Here is a 21,733-nt window from a genome sequence, read left to right on the forward strand (position 1 = left end):
CACTGAAAGAGGTTTATTTGTGTAATGTCTACAATCCTAAAATAACAGTGAATATTTGAAATGAGCACAAGGCAATTTTAAACAGCCTCAACTTCTTTGATGAAATCTCATTTAAATCACTGGTGAGAAGAGAAATGCTTATTTCCAATACACAGTTAGGAAGAGACAAATAGAGGATGTGGACTTTTACTATTGGAAGTTAATCACAACAGATCCTGAATTTCCTGCATGTGTTCTAGCCCAATGAGGACACACACTGAAATGTATTTAGATCTGGTCTACCCCACAGAGTCAGATCAACTCAAGGCAGCTTATGTCAACAACCTAAGTATGGAAATGTCTACGCTTAAATTTTGTTCCTGCCGACAGAACTGCCCTGCTGCACCGACTTAATAACTCCACCTCCATGAGTGGCGTAGACTCAAGGTCAATGTAATTAGGTCAACACAATATCAGTGTATGCATTGCTTATGTTGACTGTTACTGGCTTTCAAGAGCAGTCCCACAATGCCCCATGCTGACGGCACAATCGATACAATCGCTCTTGGTGAGGACGTGCACCCCTAATACAAGGAGCAAAGCGTAGATACTCACAAGCGATGTAATTACTGCAGCGGCTATATGCCAACATAAGTTAGGTCGACATAATTTTGTAGTGTAGACATTGCTTTAGTGATATGCTCTTTTCTTCTTATTTGTTTAGGAGACAAAGTATTAGCAGGCAAAGGAGATTTTTTTAGGATGCAGACAAGAGCTGCACGAAAGATTAATAAATGTAAAAAACACATGAAGCCATCTAATTCACCCACTTGCCAACTCAGGATCTTTCCCTACAATATCTTTTCTAGTGTCGTCTTGGCCTCTTTTTATATGTCTTAAGTGGTTTCTCCCATTTCCCTTGGAAGACTACAGACTCATAGTCAACATTTTTCCCCTGATATTCAGCCATTTTCTTCTGTTTTAATTTAATTTAATTTAATTTAATAGTTACAACCCTAAATAACTCCTCAGACTCCTTGTTAATTACATCCTCCAAACAGACAGAGAGGTTGCACTGCAACAGGACATCCAAGAAGGAATCACTGTCTTCTGGGAGCACACACCAGACCAGTCACTCTGTTTCCCTTGCAATGGGTGCAGTCCATGAGCGAGCAAAAGACTGGGGAGGCTCTGGTGCTCTTTCTCCATCTTCTCCTTGCACGCCCATGAAGATCCAGGCACAATCTGGCCCTCAACATAAGTCTCTACAGGCCTAGTTCTGCACCCCTTACTTGCATAAGGTAGCACCTTACTCTGTGAATCAATACATTGAAAACAATGGGACTGCTTGTATAGTAAGGAAAAGAATCTGGTCCCCCATGATTAAAACATAATGCCAATTGAAGTTATACTGATGTTACTAGAAAGATCAAAGTCATTTATTATTATCAAAGATGGATAAAGTAGCTCTTTTAAAGATACCATGTCACATTCATGAGCTAGAAATAAAACAAATTCAAAAATCAACTTGAAGAACTGGGACACTTCCAAGTCTTACAACATGACTGGTTTCACTTGGGAATGAAAGTTTTGATGGTTCAGCTGACATGATGTGCAACATACAAGATACCATCTCACATTTCCCAATCCTTTTGGGAAATGATTTGTACAGGCTAAGAATGCTCCTTGCACTACGATCTTGCAGGCGAAAAGAATACTGCTCAAAGGTATTCTGATATGTTGTTGTCTGTGTAGACTGGACAATAGAAGACATCTAGGAGATGCAGCAGTCTGTCAATAAGTGGCTACCTAGACTAAGTGCTGCCTCAGAAACATTCAGTGTCACTGAACAAAACAGAAATCACTGAAATATAAGCAGAAGAGGAGATGAAGTGGAATAAATGGGGAAAATATATTTGCAATGATGCTTGTAGACTCTTTTTCTAAACCTTCCACTTAACTGTAACAGAAACATTGGAGTAAGTTGAGACTTGCCTCTGTCACATAAGACATGTCACAACCACCCTTAAGGTCAGTCCCATTGGAAGAACAGGAGAAATCTTTAAAAAAATAAATAAATAAAAATAAAATTTAAAAAAATAAATAAATAAAGGTAGTCAATGGTTCCTTGTTCCTTTAAGTTAACCAGAATGCCACTGACTGTGTGCCTATGTTGGCAGAAGTAATGCACCCACACAGTTAATGACAAAAGAAAACTTCAGGAACAGCAATTACAGTCTACTGCAGAAGGAACTGTTTGTAGAACCAGCAATGGCCATATGATCAGAAAATCAAGACCGGCTTTGACCCTGAAGACACAGACACACAACAGGAGATAGAGGAAATGGGACACAGATATTGAGAACTGCCTTATGGATCACACAAGTTCTCTGGTCATTTGTAACCAGAGAGACCCTAAAATGATCATATGTCAAGTCCAGAAAAGTGAAATTAAGACAGGACAGAGGACAAAAAAAAGATTAAAAACAGATTGATAAACACACATGGAGTAAAGATGAATACTTTGCAGGGGTCCAGGACACACTACTATCAGTAAGGTGCCAAGGAATGCATTAGCTTGTGTGGCCTGGTCCTTTTTCCCCTGAGCTGACCTGGCCAGGGTGTTGTCAGAGGTAAAGAATCAGGAAGGCAATGCCCTCTTCTCCATAGTCCGCAGGGCTTGGATATACGTTCCCAAAGAAGTGGACAGTAGTCCCTCAGCCTCTCCAAATGTCCCAGCAATAATAGCTACTCATCATATCTCCAACCATTTTAAGACCATTAGCAATTAGTCCACAGCAATTACTAACTTACTCCACACAACAATAGCATTCTCAGTCTCAAACAAACCTCTCTGACTTGCCTCTGTGCTTAATTCAATATCATCCATATATGACGTTTTTATGGGTCAAAAATGACCTTCTGCCACCTCTGATTTATGTTAACCTAGCAAATCCACATGACTAAGTGTGACACACCAGTCCCACTGGAAATTCTGGGGAGATTGAATGGTATGACCTGCAGTGCCAGCAAAAACACATGTCTTTGCCTGACAGGTTATAAGAAACATAGTTCAGTGCTGTATCATGAGGCTGATTTATGCTGCACATGGCAGCTGGGGCACAGAGAAGGGCCTGATCTTATTCAATGTAATGGCAGCATGAGGTCATCTTTTCAATAACTGCAATCCAGGTCTGCATCCAATGTAAGTAGTACAAGTTTTAGTTATATTCATAATACCTGGCTATGGCTCCAGAAGTTGTCTTGGTCTTACCTGCTTTGGAACTGGGCTAAGAACAGCTGTGAGAAATCAAGATTCCACAGCATGGTTTGCCTATTGAACCACTGGGTCACAGATTTCTGTGATGGTGATATTCACTATGCTTTCCTCTTCTTTATCGCTAGGATAACTTGTTCCACGTGGTCAGTTACTTCAGTGGAAGTTTGCCTGAGTAGTGACTGAGTAAAAACAAAGTAAGGATTCAGTTCATGAGGTCAGATCATGACATGGACTACATATAAGGGAGCATGAAGAAGAAGACTGGAAAAGGACAAATATAGTGCCCATCTACAAAAAGGGAAATAAGGACAACCCAGGGAATTACAGACCAGTCAGCTTAACTTCTGTACCCAGAAAGATAGTGGAGCAAATAATTAAGCAATCAATTTGCAAACATCTAGAAGATAATAAGGTGATAAATAATAGTCAGCATGGATTTGTCAAGAACAAATCATGTCAAACCAACTTGATAGTTTTCTTTGACAGAGTAACAAGCCATGTAGCTAGAGGGAGGCGGGAGATGTGGTATATCTTGACTTTAGTGAGGCTTTTGATACTGTCCCGCATGACCTTCTCTTAAACAAAACTAGGGAAATACAACCTAGATGGAGCTACCATAAGGTGGATGCAAAACTGGTTGGAAAACCATTCCCAGAGAGTAGTGATCAATGGTTCACAGTCATGCTAGAAAGACATAAAGAGTGGGGTTCCACAGGGATCAGTTCTGTGTCCGGTTCTGTTCAATATTTTCATTAATGATTTAGATAATGGCATAGAGAGTACACTTATTAAGTTTGCAGACAATATCAAGCTGATAGGGGTTGCAAGTGCTTTGGAGGATAGGATTATAATTCAGAATGATCTGGACAAACTGGAGAATTGATCTGAGGTAAATAGGATGAAATTCAATATGGACAAATGCAAAGTACTCCACTTAGGAAGGAACAATCAGTTGCACATGTACAAAATGGGAAATGACTGTCTAGGAAGGAGTACTGCGGAAAGGGATCTGGGGGTCATAGTGGACCACAAGCTAAACATGACTCAACAGTGTAATGCTGTTTCAAAAAAAGCTAACATGATTCTGAGATGTATTAGCGGAAGTGTTGTAAGTAAGACACGAGTAGTAATTCTTCTGTTCTAGTCTGCGCTGAACAGGCCTCAACTGGAGTATTGTGTCCAGTTCTGGGCGCCACGTTTCAGGAAAGATGTGGACAAATTGGAGAAAGTCCAGATAAGAGCAACAAAAATGATTAAAGGTCTAGAAAACATGACCTCTGAGGCAAGACTGAAGGAACTGGGTTTATTTAGCCTGGAGAAGAGAAGACTGAGAGGGGACATGAAAACAGCTTTCAAGTACATAAAAGGTTGTTACAAGGAGGAGGGAGAAAAATTGTTCTTCTTAACTTCTGAGGACAGGACAAGAAGCAATGGGCTTAAACTGCAGCTAGGGAGGTTTAGGTTGGACATTAGGAAAAACTTCCTAAGTGTTAGGGTGGTTAATCACTGGAATAAATTGCCTAAAGAAGTTGTGGAATCTCCATCATTGGAGATTTTTAAGAGCAGGTTAGACAAACACCTGTCAGGGATGGTCTAGATATTACTGGACTAGATGGCCTCCCAAGGTCCCTTCCAGCCCTATGATTCTATGAACTGCCCTGCACACTCCTAAGCAAGCTACCCAGACCCTGGGTTCAGGCACAAAGAAGTAAGCAGCTCTTGCCGTCTCACTAACTACATCCCTGGTGCAAGGAGGTGGGTAATGGCAGGAAATGGTCAGAGCCTTGGCTTCACCCTCCCACTGGCATGATAGCTGAACCAGTGCAGGAGGAAATATGTTAGGCATATATGGCTGATATAGGCCAACACAGCAAATTACTACCTTCCTGCCCCTGGAGCAAGGGAAAAATTGTGATTCACATAGGTCTTTCTAAGGCACAATGCCTTCCAGGGCTACCCTTGGTGAGCAGATTACACATCCACCCCTTGCCTCATCTAGGTCAAAAGGCAGAATCTTGCCCAAAATAAATAGTCTTGGATGTATTTGCCATAATATTCTTGGAGGCGGGGTAGGAGGGGGGAGACACAGATGATAGGACCCTACATCAGATGGGACCGGTGGCCCTATAAGGCTTTAGTCATTGTCTGGTATACGTGGTGTTTGATATAAGCAAGCAGCCCACCTTTTCTTTGTCTGTTTCTTCAGTTCCTCTCCCCCTACCTTAGGGCCTGTCAACATATTCCTCCTGACTAGGGCTGGCTGAGAACATTTTCAACAGAAAACTGGGTTTTCCATCTAAATAAAAAAAATATGGAAGCAAACATCTGCTTTTTACATTGGAAAACTGAAAATCACCACCAACAGAACGTTTTCAGCCAAATCCCCCAAAATTTTTGGCCTCCCCAATGAAAAATATTAATGACCAAAAGCCAGTAAAATGGCATATTTTGGGCCAAAATCTGGGGAGAGGGGGAGACCATCTCGATTTTTCAATGACTAATAGAAAATGTTGTGGGGAAATAAAAAAAAACCAAGCTACTTTCCAACCACTGTATGCCTTACACTCAGAATCTGGGTGCATTCTGGGAAATCATCCAGGCTAGTACAAAAAGTATAACTTGACCTAAAGGGATGAAACTGAGAAAAGGAAACACTTGCCACAAACTCCTTGGATCTACAACATTTTTCCTTGACCCTTAAACAGAGCATTAAGAGGAAGGACGAGGAAGGGACAGATTGTTGTTTAATTGTATGAATGATTGTATCAAATTCATGACCAACACTAACATGGAGCTGTTCTATGGGAGGGATTCCTTTGCTGGGGAACTAACAACAAATAAAGCAACAAGAGCAGCAGAAAAAATAATAGCTTGCTCCTCGCACTAGGTTTGGTTACTAAACTGGAAGAACCTGCAATGTCTGTGGTAATCCAGCAGGGACCACACTAGTTGTTTGCATCCGTTTTTGGATTTTTCCTATTTCCAGCATCCGTGTCAGAAATGCTCAAGCGATAGCACTCGTACACCTAAGGCAGAACATTATAGATTCAAGCTAAATATCAAGAGTTAGTCTCATATCCAATACAGATACTGCAGGGTAAGTTTAATAATAAATACACACCAAAATAAAACTGTGCTAAAAGAACATCACTTAGGTTGCAAAGTAAAGCACCTGAAAGTTAAGAAATGTCCCATTTACAGTTGCCAGTGCAAACTTAATTCTGCTCCCTTGTGCATCCACCTCTGTGCATGGAAGGAGGCAGGGTTTATGCACGGCCATGCAACTGATGAAAGATAACTGCACACCTTGGATGAATGGTAAGGCTCTGGCAAGATCCATAGCCAAGCACCTCCAGTGCCAAAGAAATTAGATTATCTCAAACAATGACACTCTCCAGAGTGCATTTTTTCCATGGGGAAAATGGTATACTAACTGGCTTAATTTAAAAAGCACTGCTAAAGCTAAATAGTTCCAGTTCTCAGTTATTATTCCATAATCCTAGGGGCTGGGACCTCCATCAATCAATCTGTCTAGTTTGAAGTGTTGAGAGATGTCATTTTCCTGTCATTCTCCCATACCTGCTTCCCTCACAGCAGGTGAAACAAAGGCTCAGGCCCAGTCTACATGCAAAGGTTGCACTGGACTAGTTTAAACAAAGGGTCTTTCTCCATGTACAGTACATGTCATGTCATTCTGTTGTAGCTGACAGCAGACCATAGCATAGGTGTTAAACCATTTAATACTCATTAACAGCTCCCAGAAGAAGCTGCTTTCCTGTTTGCATACAATGTGTATCTTGCCCTCTGCTCTCTCCCAGTGCATCACAGCTGCAGTTACGTGGTTCACATTACCACTACATCACACTGTCAACTATCCTCCCACATGCTCAAACCGATCTTTGTGCTATGTTTCCTGGGATGAAAGAAGTAGGAATTCATCTCTTGCTACTCCCAGTCACAAAACAGCTACAGTTGAGCATTCTTTTTTCATCATTGGGAAGTTTGTGTGCTGAAAGAAGTCGCCATCTGCCTGATCATGTGAATGAACTAATGAGCATATCTGTTGAAGGAATGGAAGTACCGGAGACACGTGAAGCCACTGAAAATGAAAGTACTACATTCGAGATGTTCATTAACAGACCTGTGACAAATTGTAACAAAAAACCAAGAATGACGACTTGGGTAGCTAACTTTACTTTGTGTGATGATTTTAAAACATGAGTTAAATCTAATAAAATGGTCATGAAACACTTCAGTTTTTACTATGGTGCCATACAGCCCACCTTCACCCTCACAGCCTCACCCCTCATTGACCCTCACTATAAATTCAACCTCCCCCCAGCCCCCAATTTCAATGCCTGGAGAAAATACTCCACGTGTATCTTTGGAAACAAAGTCTCCTCACTCATTTTAAAACAAATTTTAAAAATAATAAACGGATTAAAGTCAAAGTTCTAGGGGTAAAGACGTTAAAGAGCTTGCAAGATGTTTAAAAAATTAACTCAGCACTGCTAACACAGTTTCCTGCCTCACATCCAAAGCCATCTAAATTGTGCAGGTAGTTACTAAACCTAGGCTATGTGTACGTTGTAGTGCTTCAGTGTAGACTCTTGCTACAGCGAGGGGAGGGGTTCTCCTGGCGCTGTCATAAATCCACACCCTCAGGAGGCAGCAGCTAGGTTGGTGGAAGAATTTTTCTGTCAACCTAGTGCTGTCTACACAGAGACTTAGGTCTGCTTAACTATGGCGCTCGGGGTGTGGATTTTTCAGACCCCCGTGTGACATAGCTGGGGGTCGGCCTAATTTTCTAGCATAGCCCAGGCCCTAAACTCCTAAAGGCCCCTTCAGATAAGTAGCACTACCTCAGCTGTCAGGAGGAAGTCGGTGATGCTCAGGTAGAAATCCACCCTCTCTGTACGCATTTCAAACCCTCTGTGTTTGGAATAGGGAGGGGCCAGCTGGTTCCGCTCAAAGAACCAACCCAAAGATTGTCCAATACTTACCCCAAACTGGTTTTCCATTCAAAGATGTTCAGCTGATGTTTTGTTTAATCATCACTTTCCACCTTTGGGGGAGTCTCCATCCTGGTTCTGTCTGAAACCCAGCACCAGGGCAACCCCACTTTCAGAAGCAGGAGCCCTCCCTGGCTTTCCCTCAGTCTCTGTACTGGTATGAACTGGGCCACTGACCCTGGTTTTTACACCAGTCCATTTCCATTCATTTCAGTGGTATTACTCCTGAGTAGGCCTTTCGTGTCTGCCCAGCAAAACTAAATTCCTTGAGGCCTGAGCCTCTCTGGCAGCTTATAGGGGTGGTGAATGTCACAAGTGCACTCGAGGCCTGCCAATGGAAATTTTGCTGCTGACTTCAATGGGAGCAAGATAGAGCCCCTACGTCAGTGCTTTGCAGCTAAGGCAGAGAGCGTGCATGGGACACACTTCAAAGTTACAGCTCAACTGGACCAGGAAGTCCTTTCCCTACCACAATATAATTATTTTTAGCTGTGATAAAAACAGATTTCAATGCATGTCATTTAAAACAGATTGAGTTTCACATCCCACGTTTGATATTTAACTGGAATAAAAAGCACCATCCTTAAATTCTACTTAACATGGGGCCTGGGGAGCTCTGGGGACAGCTGTCCTTAACTAAACCTGATGCAGAAGCCATGGTATTAACTTAACCATGGAACTGTTCTTGACACAGCAAGGCATCCTGGACTGTAATATCCCTGCAGCTAGATTGTCTGCAGAGGGCTCTCAACTTTGGATGTTATTCCTCCACTCTCCCTTGGCCCACCAGAGCCCAGCTTAATTAAACTTCTGGGTATGCTGAAAAATTCACTTCCTCTTCTGATGGGCATTGAAGGAGGAGATGGGTTGACAGGATGATGGGTGGGTGGATGTAGGTGGTCTGGCCCGGGATCAACACAAAGTGGCCTGAAAAAAAGTGGGGGCAGCTTTCATTTTTTACAGAAGCTGAAGCAGCATCACATCTGCCTGTCCCATCACCCCTTATCAGTTCTGGCTCTACATCTGTCCAGCCTCTCCAATCACCCACCAGTTCTACCCCCACAACCCCTCCACCGTCCCAGCCCCACCATCCATTTTTATCCAACCTCCCCACTCCCACCATCAGTTCTATCCAGCCTCCTCAGTGTCCCATCAAGTCTGCCCCCAGCCCATCCATCTGCCTAGCCGCCCCAGCTACCCATCAATTCTGCCTCCCTCTGGCCTTCCTCAATTCTCCTTAGATTTGTACAGTGCCAGTTTTAGAGCTTGTTATGACTCAGTTCAAGCTGTAGAAATTTTACTTGCCACATCTACAATCCCTTCCAACCAAGCATGCATTAAGCTCTGCTGGGGGCAGTGTAATTATCTGGAGAGTTTAAGTGTGCTGCAGTATTGGCAGTTTGGTAAGTGTGTTGACGACTGTATTGAACATCACTTTAATTACTTTGAAGCTCAGAACAACGTCTAAGATGGGTATTGTACAAATCTAATGGCCCAGTTCTTCCACCCCTTCATTAGGTTGTCCCTTACTCCTTGAGTAATCTCACTGAAAGCACTGGGGCTATTGGTGGAGTAAGGCATTGCCCAAGTGAATAAGGTAGACAGAATAGAGCCCTTAAAAATAGGCACTTTGACAGTGATTTAGAATATTAATTCAGGCTTAGATGGAGACTTGGGCAATACCCCTGTGCAGGGAATAAGAAACTGCCTTTTATGCCTGTGTTGGCTACCTGGATCTTTGGGTCATGCATGCAAGAGGAAGTGGGCACAGCACACCCACTTACCCTCCTCCCGACCCCTGACTTAAGTGGGCAGAGGAATGGGAAATGGAGAGTGGTGCAGCAGCGTTGTACTTTGTCATTGGCATAACATAGTCCCTGCAGTATGGTGGAGGCAGGGAGGGAAATGGAGCTCAGAGGTGTCTCTCTCAAGCACAGTGCCTCTCAGGGCTATTCCTGGAGCAGCGCAAGTGATCCACCACCTCTTGCTCAGAGTTGTGCCTAAAAAGCACAGTCTATCTCAGAAGGTCTACTTAAATATAAGCCTTTATAATGTCTTAGCACCTCTGCCAGCCTGCTCCAAATAATTGCTGCTGAGACAAATGGTAAGTGGACTCTAGGAGCTGTGTACTAGAATATAGTGGATAATAAACATAGACATTTTATAAACAAAGAACTTTTACTAAAATGTGATTCCACATCTGTTAAAAAAAAAAACAACACATAGCAGGGATAGGTCACATTTTTAATATTATATGGCAGATACTGCAGAGAGTGCGGTTAGTGAGGCAGGAGGAAGCATTCTTCATTCTGAATGAATCAGAACCAATGATGTGCTAAAGTACCATGTGAAATTGAAGGAGCCGTCTTTTGAGTGAAACTTAAAAAATCAGGTCACTTTTGATGAAATACTGTACGGGTGCTGACTAACCCTGTTATCCAGGCCAAAATCCAGTTCTGGTAATTACATTCAGTCTACTAAACTGCTTTTTCCACTGGAGACAGAACTCATCTTCATTTCCTGTGCTCGACTGTTGTGTATCCTTTAAGTACAGTGTTCAAACAGTTGCTATGTTCCATTCCATAGGCTGTTCCATTTCAGAGGTAGATGAATTGTTTCTTATATATCCCTTATCTACCTCACACAGTTGTTGTGTGGTTTAATTTATTAATTAGCATATGTAAAATGCTCACATTCTTAGATGAATGGCAATATTGTAAGGTATTACTTTTATTATAACATACACCCAAAGTGTAATTTTCAGGCTGACTTTTTACCTTGCAGTTCTCCCATAATATAGATGACCTATTTAAGCTTTACTCCTTTAGTTTATAAATTTGCCAAACAGCTGGCTGAAAATAGACCCTCAGACTGTACAACTGGATATATTTTATTCTGGTTAGAAAAGAACATTGGTTATGGCCAATAAAAACATAGGGGGTCACAAATAAACTTTACAGGCAATAGGAATATTTTCAATGGGCAAAGGAGAACCCAGTGTAGTCAGAATATTCAAGGACTGTCACAAACATGTGAGAGTCTGTGCACGTTTTACTTATGCCTGCCCCATTTATTATTATTATAATGGACTTCAATAAATTATGGCCTCAGAGGACAGAGCTATGAAAGGTAGGAAGCTGACTTGGTCAACGTTTCTTGATTGAAAAGTGGGATTTTGGTTCTTATGCCACATCACTATAACTGAGTACCTTCCAGAGTTATAAACAAGATGACTAACATCAATCCATTCCTGTCATTGAGAAGAAAAATTGTATGCATGGTGGTGTTGTTTTTCCTGAAATGCCATGTGTCATTCCTCAGGAATGCAAGGGCAAAGAAATGTTCTTTGCCTATCTCCCGGAAAGTGTTGAGATTGGTGGTAGTGCTTAGATCCTGCTGGACCGAATTTCATACTCTCAAGAATGCTTCTTAGAAAACTATGTCTTCTGTGCAAAAGGGTTTCACTATTGCACTAGACTGACTATCATTCTAGGCAATATTATTGTCGCTGCAGAGTAGAATCACTGAGGGTAACTGAGGTCTTGTATAACGAGGTGATTCTCTAAGGATTCCAGGCCCAGACCTTTTAGCAGTTTTCAAGGGAGGATGAAGACCTTACATTTGACACAGAATTCTATGGGAAGTCGGTGGAATGAGCAGAGTATAGGACTGATATGCTCAGGGTAACCTGTGTTAGTGAGGAGATGCATCACTGTGTCCTGTACCAATTGCAGTTTATTTGGTCTGATCCTTTTAAATTTAGATGAACTGCTTTGCTGTAGTCCACAGAAAAGATGAAAAAGGCTATCCTAGATCATCATCAGCGAGGCATGGACAGAACCACCTATACAATCAGAGAAGGCAGAATACATCACCATGTGCAAGAATGCCACAGCACTTGGGCATACTTCCTCACCCAATAGATGCCTCTCCATTGATGCAAGCTCTTCTAACTGTTGCCCTGCCCTGTGCCTTCAAATACAAACTCCATTTTGCTAGGATGGAACTCTTCCTTATCCGTGTTCCTCCTCATTCACATGAAAAGCTCAGCTTCTTTGTCCCTACTACTTTTATCACTAGGGAAGCCAATCAAGGATCAGGGCAGCTTTGTGCTAGGCAGAGAAAAGACACATAGTAAAAAGACTGTCATTGCTCCAAAAAACCTCACAATGTAGGTTAAAAAGAGGAGAGGATAATAGCTAGGGGGAGGAGAGAGAGGGAGCAAACAAAGCAAGAGTAACATGATGTTTAAAGGAAGACTTTATTTTAAATTAAGTTCTTTTCCCACCGTAGGGGTTCCTGGAATCAAATTATAGAAATATAAAAGCATTTAGTGTTATTATAATTCATTTATAAAGGCTTTATCCTGTTTTACTTTTTTATTGCATCCTTATAAAATTCTGTGGGATTTTTCTTTAAGAGAAAACAGGAGGGCATAATAGTATTAATATGCTGTTTGTTTCATCCTCTGTTTCAGCTTTATAAAACAAGGAAATTAAAATACAGGAGCCTAGAGACAAAATGACATTCCCAGAAAAGGATACCCTTGCATTTTTGGTCAGGGAAAAAAGGAGACACACTAATTAAAAAATTACAATGAGCTTTTTTACTGCCATCTGAATCTCCTAGAGGAATAAAAATACCCACCCACCCCAAAATCAGAGCAGAGATATCAAGTAATTGACTAGCTTTGTGCAGAGACAACAGGTGCAGAGGAAAACAAATGTCCTGAATTCTTTCAAGTAAAGGAAAAATGTAGCTCTTTTTCCTAAAGGAAGACATACAATGGTTATGATTTTTATCTAGCTCCCTCGATGTGCTCATTTACCATTGGTCCTACACTCACTATTGTACGTGGGGCATATCCACAAAAGGTTATTCAGAGCTCAAGGAACAGTGTTTCCTAGATTTTAATGCTTTTAAGGTCAGAAGGAACCAATAAGTCATTCGGAGTGACCTCCTGTATATCACAAGCCATTAAATTTCACTCAGGTACCCCTATATTGAGCACAGTGACTTTAGTTAGACTAAAGGATTTCAGTCCTCAGGAGACTAAACTGTTGTATGCATAGGAGAGACCAGCATGCCACCAATGTCCAAGGCCCCAGCAATGGTAGAGAACATTCCCAGATTATCCCAGCTGGCAATCCACACCCCATGCAACAAAAGAAGGGGGAGAGGGGGAACCTTTAAAGCCCCTGCCAATCTGTTCTGGGGGGAAAAAGTCCTTCCCAGCCCCAAATCTGGTGAGCAGTTTGACCCTGAGCATGTGAGCAAGACACACCAGCCAGGCATCTAAACAAAAGGATTAACTGTACTGCCTCAGAGTATCAGTCCACCCTGTCTGGTGTCCTTTCTCCAGCTATAGTCAATCCCCAGGCCCACCAATGGGGGCAGGGGCAAAGGGGGCAATTGCCTAGGGGCCCGGCAATTTAAAAGAGCCAGGGCCTCTTCTGCCCACAACCCTGCCCACATGCCATCCCAGGCCCCGTCCACCCAGCCCCACCACTCGCTGCTAGCCATGTCGCTCCTTCCCCCCACTTGGCCTCCCCGCTGTCACTCACCACTTGCATCCCTCCTCTCCTCTGCACTGCTGCTTGTCGCATTCCTCCCCCACAGCTGGCTCAGCCCCCCTGCTTGTCGCTTGCCACCTGGGAGAAGGGAGAGTGTGGAAAAGAGGAGGCGGACTGAGCCGAGGGTGGGTGAGGGACGTGGTGGCAAATGGGCCAAGCGGGAGGAGGCCTAGGGTGGAGCGGGGGCGAACTGTGGGCAGGGCGGCAGATGGAAGAGGCGGGATGGGACTGTTCTGGCCTGGGGCCCCGAATTGCTGTTGGTAGGCCTACCAATCCCTGATGCTTCAGAGGAAGGCAAAAGAAAACCCAAAATACATCTGGCCAATTGGGCTTTGTATTTTTAAGAAGACTCTATATCTTGTTTATGTTGTTGAATAAATATCCCCTACTAAGGCACTTATTTTTCTAATTCACCCCTGGACACATAAGGGGTAAATTTTCAAAAGGATTTCTACAAAGCTTCTACTGTGCATGTGCAAGACTACGCACTCACATACACGCAGCTTCATGGGGTAGATCAAACGCTGGTAGCTGCACTTTAGATAGCATAATACATGCCCATGCACAAGTGTTACAATCTGAAACCCACAAAACCCATTTGAGTCATTGGGCTTTGGGGCCCCTATTCAACTTTCAGTAATGTGCATGAAAACCCAAATATCTGTGGAACTATACTAATAGTACACACACACACACACACACTTCCAGAGAATGAGAGAGAGTGTGCAATTCAGTAGCTCACCCACGTAATAGATCTTCTCCATCTGTAGCTTCTATGGTTCTATCATTCTAAGATATCTATTTAAGCCAATACTTTTCTATATCTGTGCCTGCAGGGTTTTGCAGCTGTGAAGGGAAACGAAGAGATTTGTTCATGGCGACTGTGCCATGACAAACTTCATGAGGGGAAAATAATGGCTTCAAAACTGGCTTATTTTAAAAAGGCACATAGAGATGAGATAAAATCTGGGATCTTATCCAGGTAGAGATCTTAGCTTGGCATTCCAATTACATTCTTTCTGTTATTAAAATAGTTTAGGAATACCTCCTCTGTATTCAATCAAGTTAACCTACGCTGTGTTCGTTTGAATTCCCTCTCCAGTGCTAACAGTTGAAAATCTCATGAGCCAGATACCTTCTTGGTGATCTGCATTGCTCCATTTAAATCCGTGGAGCTATTTCTATTTACACCAGCTGAAGATCTGGCTTTATACTTCTAGATGGGTTTCTTTCCAGATAGCAAGCCAATCTGTCTTCTACTTCCCATAAAGAGTAAAATTAAAGGGACCACTTATACCTTGAAAAGTGATGTGACCAGGAGAGTACAAATTAAGACCAATCCAAAATTATTTTCATGTTTTAACCCTGATGATCTTTCTTTAACAGGAAAAAAGTAGTTCTTATCTATCTGGACTTCAGTAAAATATTTGATGAGGCGCCAAATGGGAAATTATTAGTTAAACTGGAGGAGGTGGAGATTAGTACAAGAGATAGGTGATAAAGAAATGACTAAAGGGAAGACCAAAATGGGTTGCGCTGAAAAGGGCACTATATCAGGATGGTCAGAGGTTTCTAGTGGAGTTCTTCAAGGGTCAGTCTTGGGACCGATCTTATTTAATATTTTAATTAATGACCTTGGCACAAAAATTGGGAGTGTGCTAATGACATTTGCTGATGACACAAAATCAGGAGGCCTCATCAATACCGAGGAGGATTGGAATATTATACACAGGCCCACCAACAGCAATTCTGGGCCCCAGGGCAGAACAGTCAATGGACCCCCTAGAAAAGGATGGCTGAGGTCCGAGTGGGCTTCCTCTGGAAGTTTTTAATTATTTATTATGTGCCAGGCAGGTTCCTGGGCGGCTAAGGAGACGATATGTGCTACTCAGCTTCCCGGGTCCCTCGGACTCCCCAGGGAGATTACTGATGAACCTGGGAAGCTGAGTAGCAGATACCACCTCCTCAGGGAACCTGAGTGGCACAAAATAAATAAGCTCGGCTCAGGGGAGGGGTGGAAAGCACAAGCAGTGGGGGCCTCAGGTGTAAGGGGTGTGTGGAGGAGAGGAGGATAAGTATCTATCCTCCCATCTGCCTGGGCCTTTTTAAATTGTCGGGTTCATGGGCAATTGCCCTCCTTACTACCCCCTGTTGGCAGACCTGATTATACAAGAAGAATTAAATGACTGAGGTCTAGAGTAAATAGAAATGGGATGAAATTTAAAAGTAAAGAGTGCAAAGTCATGCAGTTAGACACTAACACCTAGAATTCTGTTATGACTTTACTGCAAAAGCCAGGGAGCCTTCTGAACCGGTTTCATACTGGACATAGAATTTGTGCTGCAGTGGAATATTGGTGGCATTTTAGAGACAATCCACTATGTCGATGTGGGCAGCCACAAACTATGACCCAGACTGCTAAGGACTACAAAATGGCTCAACTTCCTGGAGGTCTTCATGCCTTGAACATCATTGATAAGAATACTGTGGCGTGGTTTGACCGGATTGCATACGCCAAATAGATAAATTAATTTGATAACATAAATGGGACAGGACCTAAACTGAGTCTCTAAAATGTGATAACACTTTGGAGATGTCCAAATACAAATTTATAGTCAACACAGAGGATACTGGAGAATATTTGCTTAAAGCAAATTGAAAGTCTCTCCGTATATCAGGCCTTGATCTTGCAATCTAATCTACACGGCCTGACTTATACATCCACACAGAGACCCTTCAACTCAAGTGGGATGGGGGTCTTAGACTTCAAACTCTTTAAGACAGGGATCTTTTCAACTGGCATTATATATATATAGCATTTAGCAATGAGGCCCTGAGCCTGACGGGGCTCTTTCAGCGCTACCATAATAATAATTTGCATGGAAAAACTGATAGTTATATTCATCCAATCAGTTAACAGAAACCTACCAGGTAGCTCAGATGATCTGTCACATGGCTTGAGAATTTGAAGATCAAATACTTGCAAAGAAACAAATGGGAATGAGCTACAGACAAGAAGTTATTAATTTCATAGTAAGAATAAATTTGAGAAAATCTTAAGAACATAATGGCTATACTGGGTCAGATCAATGGTCTATCTAGTTCAGTATCCTCTCTTCCAACAATGGCTGGTGCCAGATGCTTCAGAGGAAATGAACAGAACAGGACAATCATCACTCCCAGCTTCTGGCAGGCAGATGTTTAGGAACACCCAGAGCATGGTGTTGTGTCCCTGACCATCTTGACCTATCCTCCATGAATTTATCTGATTCTTTTTTTAACCGAGTTATACTTTTAGCCTCCACAACATCCCCTGGCAACAAATTTAACAGTTTGACTGTGCTTTGTGTGAAGAAATATTTCCTTATGGTTTTTTTCAGCCTCCTGCCTATTTATTTCATTGCATGACCCCTGGTTCTTGTGTTGTGTGAAAGAGTAAGTAACACTTTTTTATTAACTTTCTCTGCACCAATCATGACTTTATAGATGACTATCATACTCCCCCTTTCATCACCTCTTTCTGAAGCTGAACAGCCCCAGTCTTTTTACTCTCTCTTCATATGGAAACTGTTCCATACCCCCTTGTCTTCTTTCTTCTCCTTCTCTGCACCTTCTCTAATTCTAATAGATCTTTTTTGAGATGGGGTGATCAGAACTGCATGCAGTTTTCAAGGTGTGAGCGCAGCATGGATTTATATGGTGTCATTATGATACTTCCAGTTTTATTTTCTATCCCTTTCCTAATGGTTCCCAATATTGTTAGGTTTTTTTTATTGCTGCTGCACATTAAGTGGAAGTTTACAGAGAACTATCTGTGATAACTCCAAGATCTCTTTCTTGAGTGGTAACAACTAATTTAGACCCCCTCATTTCATATCTGTTGTTGGGATTATGTTTTCCAATATTCATTATTTTGCAGTTAACGTTGAATGTCATCTGCCATTTTGTTGCCCCGTCACTGAGGTTTGTGAGAGCACTTTGTAACACTTCACAGTGAGCTTTGGGCTGAACTACCTAAAGTAATTTAGTATCATCTGCAAACTTTGCCATCTCACTGTTTAGCCTCTTTTCCAGATCATTTATGAATATGTTGAACAGTACTGGTCCCAGCACAGATCTCTGGGGGACACCACTGTTTACCTCTCTCCACTGTGAAAACTGACCGTTTATTTCTACCCTTTGTTTCCTATCTTTTAAACAGTTACTGATGCATAGCATATTCCATAACTGCTTACTTTGCTTAAGAGCCTTTGGCATGGGATCTTGGCTTTCTGCAAGTCCCACTACATTATAGCCACATGATCACCCTTTTTCCACATGCCTGATGACACTCTCAAAAGAATTCTAATAGAATGGTGGGGCATGATTTCCCTTTACAAAAGCCATGTTAACTCTTCCCCAACTTATCGTATTCATCCATAATTCTGTTCTTTACTATAGTTTCAACCAATCTGACTGGTACTGAAGTTAGGCTTTACTGGCCTGTAATTGTCAGGATCACCTCTGGAGCCTTTTAAAAACAAAACCAAAATGACATGACATTAGCTGTCATCCAGTTATCTGGTACAGAAGCTGATTTAAGCAATATGTTACATACCACAGTTAACAAGTTCATCATGAGCTACTGGTAAACAGAATAAAGGCATAATAAATTTAAAAAACTGTTCACTCATACTCACCCAAATTAGCTATTGACCCTAATTTTCCTGAGCAGTGGAACTGCTTTGTACTTCTCCAGTGCTACAGAGAACTTCTAAAGCTGTAGATCTAGCCACTATAGGATTTCCCATATGGAGACACCTCATCCAGTAGCATACACCTATCATAGCAGTTCCCGTGCTACCCTCTTCTAGCCACCTGCATAGGGAGCATGGCTGGGTGTAAGGGTATGTGGCAAGAGCTCACGTATGTCCAGCTGCTGCAACAGTCCCTCTGGTCTATTGGCATCAAGTGTAGATAAAAGCAGCCCTGCAGGTGATCTAATATATCCTAGTGGTCTGTCCAGCAACTCCAGCATCAGAGGGAACAGAAAGGTAACGTAAACTACCCCTGCACACATGCCTCCAGACTTGTGTTGAGCAATCATGAGCCAGTCCAGAGAATCTGGCCCCAGAGTTAAACTGAGATGAAATTGTACGGTATAAGCTGTCCCTTAAACTAGTCCTACAGCTTCAGCTAAAACTGAGAATTCTTCATCTAAATTTCTTTTTTGCTTGCCTTCCTACTTTGTCTGAGTTTCAGGGCAAATGAAACCCAATCAAAGCATTTAAACTTGTACTAGAACAACCGTTGTCATGAACTCTGAGAAGTAGGGAATAAGGTGTTTAGGTTTTTGGAGTTTTTTTTTTTTTTTTTTTTTTTTTAAAGCATCCCACAAGACTGCAATGACTGTATTAAAATTTTAATCACAAACTCCTTAAGTTAAAACCACAAAGGACTCATTGTACTAGAGTGTTTCACAATTTGAAGCTCTTTTATAAATTTGTGTCAGATCACAATTGGCTGTCTGGGAAATGTAAATCAGTTATTAATGAGCCAAAATGCTAACATCAAAGCCTGTGCATCTACATGCCAGAGAAAGACAAAAGCTTTCACAGTACTATAAACTTGTACGTGTACTGGCCTGAACAGGGCATTCATTTGACTCCCTGTTTCCTCATCAGAGAAGTATCGTTTATTACAGACTCCCGGGTATAATCGCATCCTCATCTGTAAGAATATCTTCACCTGAGCACTCCATAATTTTGTAATGATTTGGGGAGCAATAATATACCCATTAATGAATACAAGATATTCTGAAAGCCAGAACTAATGCAACTTAATGCTTCATTTCTTACTAAATACACCTAGACATCAGTTCATTTTCCTTTTATAGGCTTTGATTCTTCTTGCTTAAGCTGGTTTCAAACTGCTGCATCTCTCCTGGTTAACACCAGTAAAAGTGACAACAGACCTAGCCCCAAAGCTAACAGATACAGACTGCAGTTTCTCCAACAACTAGTCTGACATATAAGCCCCTTAGCAAAGAGTCCCCTGTTTTTTTAAAACACCACTCATCTCAGACCTGACAAACTCACATCATCAAACACATTGCTTGTAGAGTATTTGTCCATCAAAGGTAACACATAAGGTCACTGTTAAAAGCTTGAGACTTATCAATGTTCATAATCATGGTGAGATGTGTATGTGGGTAATATTTAAGGAATAAAGAAACTCTACTGAAGTCTATTCCCTTATGGTTTTTAAGGTTAAAAGGAGTCACCAGGGACTGATATTACTCGGTGACAGCCTGTATATGCAGGAGGGAGTTGCCACCCGTTCCTGGTTAGACAGTGAGATAATGCAAGGCTCAATTATCTATCATTGCCTGATCACAGAAAAGCCATCAAAATCATCAGAGGCAACTCAAACAATCAAACCACGTGCAGGAAAACAAGGTCCATTACAACAGCCAAGGGATCGCCTTATCTATAGATAGAGACAAGAGACTGTTTCAGTATAACACAGAGGGGGAGAGACACTCGGTATCCATTCACTGAGGAGACATCTTGTGAAGCAGCTGTTTTTCACGAAAGATTGAATCCTGGTTCCTGTGAAGCCAGCCAGCTCTGCAATAGACTGACCTTTGGGGGAGGGGAGGGGATGAACCTACTTTATTGAATAGGAAAGTTAAGTATTGATATGTGTAGGCCCTAGTTCACATTTTAGGATTTTGTTTTGTATTGTAACCATTTGTTTCCATCATGTACTCTTATTTCTAATGGAATCTTGATGCTTTCTTAAAAAAAAACCTTTTGTTTCATTACAAGTCCTTATCTTATACAGGAGTGGTAGTTTAAGGTAAAACTGGTAAAATGAGGTACACTGCTCCTTTGGGGAGAGGATCTGAGATTTCTGTGAGTAGTCATTGTCAGGGGCTGGATATCACAAAGAGAACATTTCAGTGGGACTTGGGGGACAGGGTACACATATTGTTAACCTGCAAGGCAAAGACAGGGCTACCATAGCCCGTAGGAGAGTGGCTGAAAGGCTGGTGGTGTTAGGTGCTGACACCCAGTTACCACAACCAAGATTTCCTCATGCTGACAGCAGAGGGTAACAAGGTGACTCATCCGGGGTACCCCAAGATTTGCCACAACGAGAAATTGCAATTTCTTTTTAAAAGTTACATATAGAGATAAGATCCTGGAACAAAACTGCCACAATCCTGTAGGAAGCTCAGATCCAGACCTGAGCTTCAGAGATGCTCCGTGAATCTAGAGTAGGATGAACCAAAAATTTTGTATCTTAACATTCTCCAGGGGATCCCAACTGTGTGACTCAGGCTCATTGCTAGTTTTTTATAATCTCTACTTTTATTGCTTTCCTTCCCCCTTCTACTCCCTTCTCCCCACCTCTCCCCCAAGTGCAGTCAAATGTCTATTGCTATTCTTAAGCATTGGAAAAGGAGGTGGTTAATATAGATTGGATTATGGGGCCTAGTTTTCTATGCAGCTAGGAACAAAACATTTAAGTTTAAGATCTCAGCTTCTTATTGAAATTAGTTATAAGTGCCTCCAATGTTTTACTTTTAAATTTCTATTAAAATGAGCTTTTCATTATTGTGATCTTGCCCAATTCCCTCACTTGCAGGAAATTTTCAAGTAACTCAGAATGAACTTAACCTCCACAGGTGAAATAGCATCACTAAGTAACACAAAAATTGTTCAGGTAAGTATCACTATAATTTAAATGCATACAATATATGGGAGGATAAAGAATTTATAGGATAAACCTACTGGGTTACTGACTCCTTGGACTACTAATCTTTCAATCAGAGATTAACTGAAGGATTCTAATTGGAAATTCCTCTAAGATATAAATTTAAATACAAGGTAGAGAGGTGAATT

The 21,733-nt window shown here is 41.8% G+C and overlaps 1 long non-coding RNA gene across 1 annotated transcript in view; it reads right to left on the reverse strand.

The window, feature by feature from the left end:
- Positions 1–13,834: 13,834 nt before the first annotated feature.
- LOC137162836 (uncharacterized) overlaps positions 13,835–21,733 on the reverse strand; it is a 55,005-nt gene continuing 47,106 nt past the window's right edge. Inside the window, exons 2-3 of the long non-coding RNA XR_010922519.1 lie at positions 16,773–16,823; positions 13,835–13,922 (exon numbers count right to left, since the gene is read on the reverse strand). This is a non-coding gene — a long non-coding RNA (uncharacterized lncRNA). The remainder of the gene's footprint in view (positions 13,923–16,772; positions 16,824–21,733) is intronic.

This window comes from Emydura macquarii, unplaced genomic scaffold, assembly GCF_026122565.2.
Source record: "Emydura macquarii macquarii isolate MOO-44397 ecotype Brisbane River unplaced genomic scaffold, CSIRO-AGI_Emac_v2 contig_2473, whole genome shotgun sequence".
NCBI classification, from domain to species: Eukaryota; Metazoa; Chordata; order Testudines; family Chelidae; genus Emydura; species Emydura macquarii.